The sequence below is a fragment of the Rhipicephalus microplus genome, chromosome 8 (assembly GCF_043290135.1).
Source record: "Rhipicephalus microplus isolate Deutch F79 chromosome 8, USDA_Rmic, whole genome shotgun sequence".
Classification (NCBI taxonomy): Eukaryota; Metazoa; Arthropoda; class Arachnida; order Ixodida; family Ixodidae; genus Rhipicephalus; species Rhipicephalus microplus.
The window spans coordinates 21,326,931-21,341,532 of NC_134707.1; the positions used below are offsets into that span (position 1 = coordinate 21,326,931).

At 44.7% G+C, this 14,602-nt stretch overlaps 2 non-coding genes across 2 annotated transcripts; both read right to left on the reverse strand.

The window, feature by feature from the left end:
* Positions 1 to 1,781: 1,781 nt before the first annotated feature.
* Positions 1,782 to 1,855, reverse strand: TRNAT-AGU (transfer RNA threonine (anticodon AGU)). The gene has a single exon. It is a non-coding gene; the product is annotated as a tRNA-Thr (tRNA).
* Positions 1,856 to 4,315: 2,460 nt separating this feature from the next.
* TRNAT-AGU (transfer RNA threonine (anticodon AGU)) lies at positions 4,316 to 4,389 on the reverse strand. The gene has a single exon. It is a non-coding gene; the product is annotated as a tRNA-Thr (tRNA).
* Between the last annotated feature and the right edge of the window lie 10,213 nt (positions 4,390 to 14,602).

Sequence of the window (14,602 nt, forward strand, 5' to 3'; positions counted from 1 at the left end):
ACCCTGTAGGTTTAGAGTGATAATACATTTCGATGTGCGTGAATGATCCGGACGATGTGGACGTACTTGCCACTCTTGTTTGTCGAGAAGTAGCGTGCGTGTAAGTTTGCGTTTATCACCTCTGGCTGCGGTAGAAACAATTGAACTTCGAGCACGTCATTTATATGTTTTAACACTGGACGCCCTAGACAAACTGTGTCAAATGTAGCACTAACAGGCATTTCCCCCCTCACTCTCAAACTTTCCCAACTAATTTCTGATCTGTCACGACCATTCAGTCTCAAGCCTCGTTTTTTCAGTCTCATGCCACTTTAATAGTGTGAGGTATGACCTAATGTGCTCATGAAAAAAAAAAAACGTTCAGAAAATTCTGCCCTTTCACATTCGCCATCTAGCTATAGCACCATCTAACTATGAAATGCATCATAGTCTACTAAGTGCGAGAAATTTTTACTCCAGACTACGTGGATGCTTTTTTTTTTGCATTCTGTGAAGTTTGAAATTCTGACGTTGCAACTGGGATGCTCACCCCAACCTCAGGTTTTGCAGTGAAGTGACCACTTAACAACCACCACAACCAAACCAGAGGAAGTTAGATCACCCAATGCACTGTTCCGAAGGTATACTATAATTCAAAATGTACGTTCACCCTCTTCTGTAACACGAATCTCGTTTACTGTATGCTTTATCGACTTTTCTCAAAATGTCCTTTATTTCGACGCTATAACTGTTACGTAGGTATCATCAATTTTTGGGGGGGTCAGCTGGTTATTGATTGTAGAGCGAGAGAGCAACAGCCCTGCGAACACAGGTGCCCATGTCGCTTCTATTGGGTGACGCCATTACTCCCTTAATATGCCTACTTCCATTCGCTATGAATATGTTAAAATATTCAAATAATCACCAAACGTAATCATGAAGTACCTATCCTCAAGCTATTCAGCCTAAATTTGCAGAACATTATACTAAGTATCAAATGAATACTTTGAAGCCTCACTTGCATAAGTTCCGCATTTCTTGCAGTACTTCGGTTTTTATCAATATTTAACAGTCCAGAGCATTCACACGATGTACTTCTGTACCTTGTCTGAGCCACAAGTGCAAAACGTTATTTGGGTCCGGAAAGACGCACGTTATCGTGCAGTGGAATATTCCCACGTCGGGATCATCAGGCCAGGCCTGCCAGCAGCTATGCGTGCCTGCTGGACGGCCCATCAGAGTTGGTCTGACAGGAGAGAGCTGCGGAGGGCCACCTCCCCCCTGGCCGAAGTAGAATAGTGGTTATTTTGCACTGCCTCCCACTCCCAGAGCATGTGTGGAAGGGTGGGTACATCCCCGCATGCAGAGCAAGCGTCATTGGGAACACATTGGGATAAATGGCGGGCAGGGAGACCAGATTGGGGAACGTATCCATTTGCAATAGTCAAAGATAGCCAGGAAAGCCTGAAGCTTTTCAAGCTTGAGAGTAAGGAGTCGGTACACTCCTCGTTCCAGGTGATAATATTTCGTAATTTTGTTGTACGTGCCAGGCGCATCCCTATTCTCCGCCACCAAGCCGTTGCCTGGAACCGGTGCGGCCGGTTGGCGCGCGCAGTCGCCTGCAAGGGCAAACTCGTTGAGGTAGGGTGAGCGGAGCGCCCTTGAGCTGTACAAAGTGCCCGGGAAACCGGATAAGTACGTGGTGCTTGATACCGTCGAGGTATTCTGTGTAATAAAACAATATACCCTTGGCGTAATTCAGTCACTGCGCAATAACAAAAAAGCTCTAACGAAAAAAAAGAAGGCACAGGCGAGATTCGAACTCACGATCTCCTGTTTACTAGACAGGCGCTTTAACCAACTAAGCCACGGCGCCGACTGCCCATGGTCTTCTTCGATGAATTTTCCATCTCATAGCTTGGCCCTGATTGCTGCGTTGCAGTTATCGTAGCAAAATTTCGGTTCCCACGCACGTGAGCAAACTGTGGACTCATCACACTATTCCTTGAAGCTGCCATCCCATTCCCTCCGTTCTTCGAAAATAATGTCCCCGCTGAATGGTAATGTTTCTAATTTGAACGAAATCTCCAGCGGAGTCTTTTTCTTTGTTATGAATATTATTATTATTATTATTATTATTATTATTATTATTATTATTATTATTATTATTATTATTATTATTATTATTATTATTATTATTATTATTATTATTATTATTATTATTATTATTGGTTTGTGGGGTTTAACGTGCCAAAACCACCATATAATTATGAGAGACGCCGTCGTAGAGGGCTCCGGAAATTTCGACCATCTGGTGTTCTTTAACGTGCGCCCAAATCTGAGCACACGGGCCGACAACATTTCCGCCTCCATCGGAAATGCAGCCGCCGCCGCAGCTGGGATTCCATCCCGCGACCTGCGGGTCAGCAGCCGAGTACCTTAGCCACTAGACCACCACAGCAGGGCTTATTATTATTATTATTATTATTATTATTATTATTATTATTATTATTATTATTATTATTATTATTATTATTATTATTATTATTATTATTATGTTGTTGTTGTTGTTGTTGTTGTTGTTGTTGTTGTTGTTGTTGTTGTTGTTGTTGTTGTTGTTGTTGTTGTTGTTGTTGTTGTTGTTGTTGTTGTTGTTGTTGTTGTTGTTGTTGTTGTTGTTGTTGTTGTTGTTGTAAAGACGAACACTCAACAAGCCATTACTAAATGTTCACTGTTCTTATTCAACGTTTGCATTTAAAAATGCCTCAAAATACACGGCTGATGTTTGAAGTCTTTGCTCCTAACATCAATCAAGAGTTCATGCGAAGCACACAACTCGTCGCTCATTGTTTTGCGGCAATACTTCCCTCTGCAATTTGCATCGAAAGGAGGTGTTAGTAACTGGCTGCTGCATGCAGCATAAACGACGTCAATTTCGTATTCCGAAGTACGCCGCTGCGTAAACAGCAGATACACCAGCTTTCCTGCCATCACCTTCGTCCCGGAAATGGCCCTTTATTTGCGAATACTTGTTTTTTTTTTCGGTAACAATTGCACTCGCTTCATTGGCCAACCACGATGTTAAGCCCAATCGATCGCACTTTCGCATTCAGCGCACAATTAAACCACCGCTCACATTACAATTGCTAAGTTTCAAACGAGCGTGAATAGCGCGTAAGAGTTTCTTTATGACTTAAACAGCCACGACAAGTGATATGATTTCATGTTCTCATATAGCGGACCTCTACACGCAAATCATCTGGTCACACTGCAGAAGCGAGCCTTACGGGCAATAGATGAGTACCTTCAATGAACTCACGCGTGATCTGTTTTTTATATTAAAAATTATCCGACTTGACCACTTGTACGGGTGTCAGTTTGTTTTTTTTTTTTTTGTTACATGAAACGACTAAGGGCACTACACATATGAGGAACAACGCCCCACCGCGACGGTCTAGTGGCTATGGTACTCGACTGCTGACCCGCAGGTCGCGGGATCGAATCCCGGCTGCAGCGGCTGCATTTCCGATGGAGGCGAAAATGCTGTAGGCCTGTGTGCTCAGATTTGGGTGCCCGCTAAAGAACTCCAGGTGGTCGAAATTTCCGGAGCCTTCCACCGTGGCGTCTCTCATAATCATATGGTGGTGTCGGGACGTTCAATTCCACATATCGATGAATTTTGAGAAACGTAAACCGACAGCGTCGACCGAACAAATAAAAACAATAAATATCCGGATAACATCATGCACGAATTAAATCCAAGTATTCTGCGTATCCATCAAGTATTCTACAACAGAGCCACGCGAGGTCTCGCAACTGCTTTGGAAAAAGGCCCAATTCAGGCGTAATGTTGGTGAAACGGCAAATGGTGTGGCGGTGCTGACAATTTGTTTTGTAAACGTTACATATGTACTCCTAAAATACAGGCGTCACGCCAGATTTATGTCAATAAAATACCTATAAACGCCATCCGCTGAAATGGGTCTACTAAGCACTTATCAAGGCTACCATCCTTGCAAGTACAAGTACTCCATATCACTTTACCGCTTCTGATGTTGGTAATATCGATACGCTGTTGGCGTCGTAAGGCTACTAAATATATGTGACTATTCAACATACGTCCTCCACATGCATGCTTGGCATAGCATTCATTTTGGTAGTAACTGGAATGTGCCCGTGTTTTTTTTTTCTTGATTTGTACTCGCCGTGACAATAAACATAAGTGAATAATATTGGCATGGCACAACCATCACTCACGCATACATACAAGATACATAAAACAAAAGCTATGGTTAGTTCTAACAACCTACGCATCTATAAAAAAATAATCAGACAGAGGCACCGGTGAGATTCGAACTCACGATCTCCTGTTTACTAGACAGGCGCTTTAACCAACTAAGCCACGGCGCCGATGATGTGGGTGGCTCTCAAAAAGTCATTTATTCAGTATCGAATCGCTGCCACTGTTTTACAGACCGCATAAAAGGTGCATTGATATGCATCAGCCACCTCTGCGACACGCTGCGTGACTAAAAAGAAGCGGTGCATCTGGGACGGGATAATTGAAGACCAGTTTCCTTCGTCTTTACAGATTAAAATGGATGTCACATATCTGGACTGGTTGAGAATGGCGTTATTGAATATAGGTGCCATTATGTGTTACTAGTGGGTATCGGGCAAGTGCTGTATTGTGAATAAGTGAATGAGTCCGTTTGGGTTCTGGGAAAGTGAGTGAGTTAGTGAGTGAGTGAGAGAGAGAGAGAATGACTGGTCGTGTGAGAGAGTCTGTGCTGACGTGTATTTGAGGAAGAGCATTTACATGTACGGTATAAGTTTGTGTACGCGAATATATTTGAGCACGCGCCGATAATTTGCACATAGTCGAAGCACCTGCCGTTATTCCTTTCCAAGAAGAACATCATGTGTAAAATTCTGTTTACAAGCTTATAGTTGCAATACAAACATGCGGATTTTCAGCATATGATCATCATCATCAGCCTGACTACGTCCACCACAGAACGAAGGCCTGCCCCATGTTCCGCCAGTCAACTCAGTCCCGTGTTTGCTGCGGCCACTTTATACTCGAAAACTTCCAAATCTCACCTGCCCACTTGACTTTCTGTCTCCTCCGAACCCGCTTGCCTTATCTGGGAATGCAGTTGTGGTTATTCTTAATGACCAGCGGTTATCCTGCCGACGCGTTACATGCCCGGCCCATGTTCATTTCTTCAGCGCATGATATATATGTATTACCATTGAATGCGCTGGACAATTACCCTGCTTTCTGCGGCTTCTATAGGCTCCTTGAACGCGAAACTCGTGGAGGTGCGTCTAGTGGCAAGAAAAGTTGATTTGGACGAATCTGCCCTGCCGCTCGCACAGGGGACCAACCGCGGAATCACGCCTCTTCCGGCGCCAATGCTTTTCATGCTTTTCATGCTTGACCAGTGGCCAAGGCTATGGCATGGTCAAATTACGTGTGTCGCGAAACATGGAACGAAAAGTGTGGGACACCTATTGACGCAAGCATCAACGCCTGCCGACGATTGAAGTGAGGCTGGGTGAGGAAGGGACAAGCAACCAAAACTAAACTCAAATTTTTTTTCAAATATCAATATTTTATACAAGTCAAAGCTAACTATAAACTTACTCTACATGTGAATGGTTCATTGTCTTAAGTGACCCGCAGGTCACTGGATCTGATCCCGGCGGCGGCGGCTGCATTTTCGATGGGGGCGGAAATGATGTAGGCCCGTGTGCTCAGATTTGGGCACACGCTAAAGAACCCCAGGTGGTCAGAATTTCCGGAGCCCTCCACTACGGTGCCTCCCATTATCATGTGGTGGTTTTGGGACGTTAAACCCCACATATCAATCGATATCAATCAATTCATGGCCTCAATGCTTTATCGAGTGCTATAAAGGGGGAGGGTTGGGGCGGCGTATCCAGGCAATTTGCTATCAGACCTCGCGTTTTGTCCGGCGTGTTTTTCGGTTCCGCGCATTACCGAGCCATCGAGGCATCGCTCACTGTTGCATGGCGGTTTCATGCGTACCTTAATTAGGTGGTTTACTTATTTTCTCGTGCGCTGTGACTGGTGTGACACTTCAGAGCTGAACCAGCTGAACTAGCTCACAGAATGGAAAGATAGCCGCTCCTGTGACTGCCGACTGCTCTTGCTTACGCACCTCCGGCGTGCCCTCGTCCTCACCTTTTGTGACGGTGAACGCAACACACTAAGCATCAAGACGCTGTACTCTTCGGTTGCCAAAGCTATATTTTCAAATCTGGTGTGCTTGCTGCAGTGGTTTTTGACAATTGTGCAACTTGATTTTTTCGAACTAATATGCTTATGTGCTCGTGAACAGTTGTCTCACAATTGCATCTGCGAAGATTTTCTGTGCATAATGTAAGTATGTCATTTGGCCCCTAGAACGACTCAACTTCCTCAATCTTATTTTTTGTGTTTTTTTTATCTGCCGCTTGCAATTAGTGATTTGATTGATTTGTGGGGTTTAACGTCCCAAAACCACCATTTGATTATGAGAGACGCCGTAGTGGAGGGCTCCGGAAATTTAGACCACCTGGGGTTCTTTAACGTACACCCAAATCTGAGTACACGGGCCTACAACATTTCCGCCTCCATCGGAAATGCAGCCGCCGCAGCCGGGAATCGAACCCGCGACCTGTGGGTCAGCAGCCGAGTACCTTAGCCACTAGACCACCGCGGCGGGGCGCTTGCAATTAGTGAGCCACAAGGCGCAATACAATGGCGCAATAAAAATGACGCGTAAAAGATCAGCAATTAAGAAAATTTTCAATTTCGCAACATGCACGGCATACTTACGACGTCGCTATCGCTTCGGGTTGTCACGTGTTATTTTATTTTTTTACGTTTTGTTTGCTCTTAGTTGTCCTCTCCTCGCGTAGATGGCGATGGTGGCAACGAGCTGCCGACTACTGGATCTATGGGCTTCTATGGAAATCACACTACCAGTTCACACATACCTTGGCTATGGTACGTCCACGTCATCAGAGTAATCAGCCATCTAGGAGTATTGGTCAATAATAGCATAGCATAACAATTAACGCATCACTCAGTGATGGCAACTCTGCAGCGCCAGTGACAGTATCGATTGCTGTGGTTGTCTGCTCAAAGGTGCCGCCGAGTTGACAGTCGCGTTTCCTCGAAGGTCATAATTAAGCTTTCATCATCTAGTGAGCGAAGCAGCACCTGCCACATGCATGCAGTTTCGGTCGACGTGCATTTCACCTCCGTTGTCATTTTCGCCAAGAATTTAATACGGCTGCTAAGGATTCGCTGTTTGCGAAAGCAAACGGGAATGGAAACGCCTCGAGCGAAGTACCAAAGCGTTATGCCGTGACTTGCCGCCACTTGCGTTGTCTGCTCCCGTATACCGCGAAATCTGCTGTTTTTATTCCTCCACTTTTCTTTTTGCCTGCCATTCCAATCAACAGTGTTGAAGGAGGCGTCTCGGGTACTGTCCATTGCCCCACCTTTGACAGCAATGAGGCATCGTGGCAATAGCGATAAAACTGCGGGCCCTTCGCCAGCTTATGACCATCGTAGTGTAACGCCTGGGTGACCGACTTTGCCATCGTATGAGTCGCGGGCGATTGTCGCCACTTGTTGCAATATCACCTGCACAACCCCTTTTCCGGGACTGTAGGACGACCATTATTGAACAACCAACATCGCCTTTCTGACTTGTTCCCTTGAACCACTGAAAGACCGCACCTGGTTATCCTTGTCATCGGGCTGAAGTGGTCGTGCTTCTGCTTCAGCTTGGGGTGGGGCAACAAATTCTCTGGTGTTCCCGTCCACTTTTGCTTTCCTTCGAGGTTTTGAGGTTTTTCAGCGTTCAAGTCTGCTCCTGAAAGTTTTGGATCGCTTGACCCTCGTACTCCGTTGATAATTCACCAGGTCGTACAGGGTTCTTCATGCAAACAGCAATAGCTCTGCCGCTGTTGTAAGCAGCCTCAGTATCAATCTTGGCTTCACGCAGCCTCCAAATTAAGCGATAGATCAGATAAACGAGGTTCATTTCACTCTGTGAACTCGCTGTCTCGCACCAAGTCTATTCGCACGGTGCCAGTGCTGCTTCCTGTCGGCCGTAATGCATTACTTGGGTTTCCAGGCATTTTTCCGGTAAGCACAGAACTTTTTGCTGGCCGCGATCACTTTTTTTTCAATCTTGACTGATCCCTGCGCCTATGCGTTTCCTAGAATGGATCAGTTCATTCAAAGACGTCGTCAAGCTATTTTGCTCTCCTTGCTTTCAGGTAGACCAACCGACGGGCTCTGGTGCCAACTGATAACAGTATGCTAACACATGCCTGCCGCTCCCTCGTGAGCACGAGGGAGCGGCAGGCATATGTTCGTCACTGACCAAGCCACTGCTTTTTGTTGTGCAGTCTTTCCTGGTTGGCGCATGGCTTCTACCACAGCATGACGCATCGACTGTTCCAGTCCTGCAAGTTCAGCTGGTGCCTCCGGCGCCGATTATCGACGAGCCCTGCTTTCGTCACCAACCGGATCTTGAAACCACCTTCAAGCCCTTTCTTGACAAGCAAGCGTCATCGACATGGTCAACACTAGACACCGACTACTTAAAGGACGGGCATCGTACGCCAGCCTTTAGTGAGCACGAGGGAGCGGCAGGCATGTGTTCGTCACTGACCAAGCCGCTGCTTTTTGTTGTGCAGTCTTTCCTGGTTGGCGCATGGCTTCTACCACAGCATGACGCATCGACTGTTCCAGTCCTGCAAGTTCAGCTGGTGCCTCCGGTGCCGATTATCGACGAGCCATGCTTTCGTCACCAACCGGATCTTGAGACCACCTTCAAGCCCTTTCTTGACAAGCAAGCGTCATCGACATGGTCAACACTAGACACCGACTACTTCAAGGACGGGCATCGTACGCCAGCCTTTAGTGAGCACGAGGGAGCGGCAGGCATGTGTTCGTCACTGACCAAGCCGCTGCTTTTTGTTGTGCAGGTTAGTGAAATTCCGTCATTGTACTGTAAACGTTCTAGTAACGTTTGCCTGCTGCTCTTTCCGTGCCCAAGTGTCCTTTGCGAGATGTTTTGTGAATGCGTTCTTGTATCAAAACAGTTGCTGCTTTGCGGCGATGTGGAGACGAATCCGGGGCCTAATTCGGAAGTCCTAGCAGCTATCGCCAATCTTTCCGCCAAACTGGAGTCGCGTCACGCTGATGTTTTGCAGCAATTTGCTGACCTTAAAAAGAATCAAGAAAATTTGACACGAACGGTCTCCGAGTTAGCAACTAGGATGGACGCTCTTGAGTCAGTTGTCGATACCCTTGACCGCGGACCATGTGCCGCTGACATAACAAACATTGTTTCTGCCGCTGTCCAAAGCGAAAATGCGGAATTGAAGTCAAGGATGGACGAGCTTGAAGACCGGTCCAGAAGTGACAACCTTATCTTTTATGGAATAGCTGACAATGAAACGGAGACATGGGAGCAATCTGAAGCACACGTGTGTAACCTAGCCTCTCAGCTTGAAATGCAAAGTTCTGAACTTTCTGGTAGTATCTCGAGAGCACATAGGTTGGGCGCTTTTTCAGCCACAAAAATGCGACCCATCATCATCAAGTTTTCTTCTTCCAAAGTGAGGGACCGCATCCTTTCACGAAAAGCCAAACTTAAAAGCTCAGGCGTGTCAGTGGGGGAGGACTTTTGCCGAACCACTCGGCAGTCGCGCAAGAAGCTAATTGAATTTGGCAATGCAAGCGGTCAGCGTTTTTCACTGCATAACAGCAAACTTGTAATGAACAAGAAAACGTACGTATACTGCGCTGCGACCGATGAGGTTTGTGACGTCACTCCTAACCAAGTGTCGCATGCATCGAGCGGTACCGCGTCAGTGCATACTCCCCGCGCCAGTCCCCATCCATAGCTATCTTCATCGCAGCCACATGTCGAGCACGTGTCTGTACTTTTCACAAATACACGGAGCATGATGAACAAGCGGGTGCAGTTATCTTCTACAATTGATTTATGTTCAGCAAATATTATTGTTTGTACAGAGACTTGGCTGTCAGCCAAAATAAAGAACAGTGAAATATTTGAATGCGAAAAATCGTACAACATTTATCGTTACGACCGTGACGTACGTTCTGGGGGAGGTGTATTGATTGGTGTCAGCAGTGCTCTGAAATCTTATGTGGTTAATGTATCTTCCGGCCTAGAACTTATCTGTGTACGAATCTGTCTGCCAAGCCAAGATTTCATTCTCTGTGCATGTTACCGGTCGCCCACCGCCTCGCCATCGTTTTCTGACGAACTACATGATGTTTTAAACAGTGTCGTTATTAGTTACCAGAATTTGCCCTTATTTCTTTTGGGAGACTTCATTCTACCAAACATAAAGTGGCAAAGCGATATTGTAACCCTTACTCAAAATTCGTCTGAGTGTGTTGAATTCATAAACGTATGTTCTCACTTCAATCTAACCCAACTCGTACACAAACCCACACGCACTACAGCTACTTGTTCCAACACCTTAGACTTGATCCTAACAAACAAGCCAGACTTAGTTACTTCCCTTAGTTACCTTCAATGAATAAGTGATCATTCCATGTTACACTTTAATCTAAAGGCACGTGTTTCTTCTAACAAAAGTGTTAAAACCATCCGGGATTACTCTAGAGCAGACATCAGGTCAATAACAGAAGAAATGGAGCAATTTGTCGATGAATTCATGGCGAACTTTGAAGAACGATCAATAGAAGAAAACTGGTCTATTTTTAGAAATAAACTTTTATATTTAGCTGACCGTTACGTTCCACAAAGAAATGTCCGCACTAATCCCCGTTCGCCATGGTTCAATGCTACACTTCGACGCTTACGCAACAAAAAGAAGCGACTGTTTCGCTCTGCCAAGAGAGTAGACAGACTCAGCCGTTGGTCCGAGTACCAAAACGCTAACGCCGAATACCTCCATGAAGTTGCTAATGCAAAAAATGCTTACTTTAACGTTACTCTTCCCTCTTATCTACAAAACAATCCACGAAAATTTTGGTCTCTTGTGAACGGTAACAAAAACAAGATAGTGCAATTAACACACTGTGGCGAACCTGTTCCAAATAATGAATGTTGCAAGCTTTTAAACGATGCATTTTGTTCAGTTTTTCTGCGCAGTTTTTCGTCTTCTGTTCCAACAGCCCCTAGCCATAATTTTTTTTCCTATGGACTATATTGTAATAGATTGGGTAGGAGTTAGAAAACTGATCAACAACTTGAATATGTCTTCTTCTGCGGGTCCTGATGCCATAAATTCCAAAATATTGAAATGTACAGAGTTGTACTCATCACTAATTCTTTCGAAGATTTTTCATCAGTCTTTGCAGTGTTCATCCCTACCTGGCGACTGGAAAAAGGGCAAGGTGGTTCCGGTTCACAAATCAGGTAACACTAATTCACCGGAGAACTACCGTCCCATTTCACTAACAAGCATACCATGTAAAATGTTAGAGCACATAATATATTCACATTTAGTTAGTTTTCTCGAAGAAAATTCCCTTTTCAACAACTGTCAACACGGCTTCAGGAAGATGGTGTCATGCGACACCCAGCTTTTGTCCTTTACTAACGACCTGTTTGTTAACGCTGATCAAGGTTTCGATACTGACTGCATTTTTCTTGATTTTGCGAAAGCATTTGACACTGTATCTCACGACTTACTAATTCTGAAGCTTACCAAACTCAACATTGACCCTAATGTTCTCTCTTGGATTAAAGACTTTCTTTCTAACCGAACCCAGTACGTAACCGCTAATGACTGTTTATCCCCCTCTTGTGCTGTAACGTCTGGCGTACCTCAAGGATCAGTACTGGGGCCGTTGCTCTTTCTTATTTACATTAACGATCTTCCCACCTGCATCACTTTTTCAACCATTAAACTCTTTGCTGATGATTGTGTATTGTATCTGAAAATTTCTACCCCAGCTGACACCTTGAAACTTCAAACCGATCTTAACAACCTATCCGAGTGGTGCAATAAATGGCTCATGCGTCTTAACGTGTCCAAATGCAAATACATGCGAATTTCGCGTCGTGATAATACTGCTAACACGTGCACGTATAGTCTTCATGCCGCTTCTTTGTCGCACTTCGATTCATATAAATACCTCGGTCTTCATATCACAAATAATCTGTCTTGGCAGATGCATGTTGACTATGTAACTAACAACTCTAACCGCATGCTCGGATATTTACGTCGTAATTTTCATCTGCACCTTCATCACTAAAACTAACTCTTTACAAAACGCTAGTACGTCCAAAATTAGAATACGCATGCGCCATCTGGGATCCTTCCAAACATACTCTAATCCTCGCCCTCGAATTGATTCAAAACCGCGCAGCTCGTTTTGTATTTTCTAACCACTCCCGCCATTCTAGCGTAACTGCAATGAAGATGTCGCTAAACTTGCCTGATCTGTCGTTGCGTCGTAAATGTTCTCGGCTTTCACTTTTTCACAAAATATTTCATCACAACCCCATTTTAAAAGAACAGCTTTTCACAAACCCCTCCTACATTTCATCCCGTTTGGATCATGGTTTAAAAGTTGGTGTGCCATCTAGTCGAACTAATCTTTATTATGACTCTTTCATTCCACGAACAAGCAGGGACCGGAACCACCTTCCCGCCGCCATCGCCTCCATCATAGATGTAAATAACTTCAAGGTCATCACCCACCAAGAAGTGCTTTGAATGTATTGTTGCGCGTTTTAGTTGTGAAACCCCACTCCTTTCTGTAATGCCCTCGGGCCCTGAAAGTAAATAAATGAAATGAAATGAAATGCTCACTTGTCAGAAGCTCTCTAAGCGGACCATATGTCTGTACTGTCTCTCAATGTTCGATCCGACATTCAAAAGAGTCCCTGAGTCGGGCAGCATATTACGTAACCACTCCATCATATATGCTGGCTTGCCTGTCCGAAACATATCTCAAAAGCCTTCTACTATGAATCAAAACCACTTTGGCGAATTTCTATCAGTTGGTGTGCTTGTATACCGCACACACTGAGTGCATCGCCACTCAAAACAGTACGCCATTGATGCTCTGGCCAGTTTTGCCTTCTAGCAATCGTCACAAATAACTACCCCAAGCTCCTCTGCATTAAAACAGGAAATGTTCCAGGAATAATTTTAAAGGATCCCAACTGCGTGCTTTGTCACTAACACATTCTTGCTAGGACAAGCATTGAAGATGCGAGAAAAAAACAGAGGTGGTGATGAGATTAGATCTTATCGTCTCCTATTTATTGGGTAGGTGTTTTGAGAAACTAAGTCGTAGTACCAAGTGCCCGCTGCTTCATTGAAGTGATGTTTGATCCAACAACACGCCACATAATTCTCCATCTTATCAACATTTCACAATTTCATTTCCAGATTGTGCGACAAATATGAAACAGTGCCGACTGCGGACTCGTTGAAAAAAATTGGGGGACCCTTAAGCTTCACCTTTAACCTTTAAGAGTTGAACGCACTAGCGAAATCCCACCTCTAGTGCGCCCTTCAACCACTAAGTGCATACCTATTCATATGTTTTCACACACACACACACACACACACACACACACACACACACACACACACACACACACACACACACACACACACACACACACATACACGCCGCGCGCTCGCCATCTAGCAGGCCACAAAGAGTCTCACAATGCCTTACAGATGGCAGCACATTACCTAGCGTTTGCTGATGCTTTTTTTTATCAACGCCTCTGGAAAGGCATGATATGTTTCCCACTAAGTGGACATAGTTGTCCATATTTAGAGCTGTTTGAAAGTTCCTCTGTGTTTCTAGCGGTGATGGCTGCACTCTCTCGGCCTTTTTCGACGTAGTTTGATGGCCTCCCAAATGCGTCTACAAATTACCGGATGGGCTTGTTTTCGTCGTGACACCTGTTGAACAAAATGCGTTAAGTAGACTCTTTTCACTACATGGCATTTATGTAGTGTTTCTTTCTTGGAGCAGCTGCAAGTAACATCGTCGCTTTGTGATAGGACACCTGCTTGCAAAGCCAATGGCCCTGGTTCAATCCTATATGGGACAGAAAATTTTATCATTTATTTTATTTTAATCTTTTTCGCCTTTTCACCGATGGACGATTTTTCGCTCACAATCAATGGTGCCGACGTGGACGGCAGAATTTCTGCAACACGAGCTTTCTAGCGCTATCGCGTTAATACAAGTCCACAGTGATTCAACTTATCTAGTATTTGAAGTTGTCATTAGGTTCCTTTCAATCTCCAGAAATATTGCCTTGATGGGAGGACAATTTTTTGTGTTGATAAATCTAAACGAAGTCTGTAGCAAAGTTTTTACCGTTATCATCGCTGCTAATATTCATCGCTGTTATTATTAAAATAATAAAAAAACATGCGTGTCTGCACCTGTATATTGTAAAGCCGTCTACTGCTCATACGCTGCACTGTCATAAATGAAATACCCAGATACACGTGTCTGATGTTTCAACGTCCATTCTCCTAACATTTGTCACGACATCATGAATGACACACAAGTCGTCCTTCATTGTTTTCAGGCACGCCTCTCTCA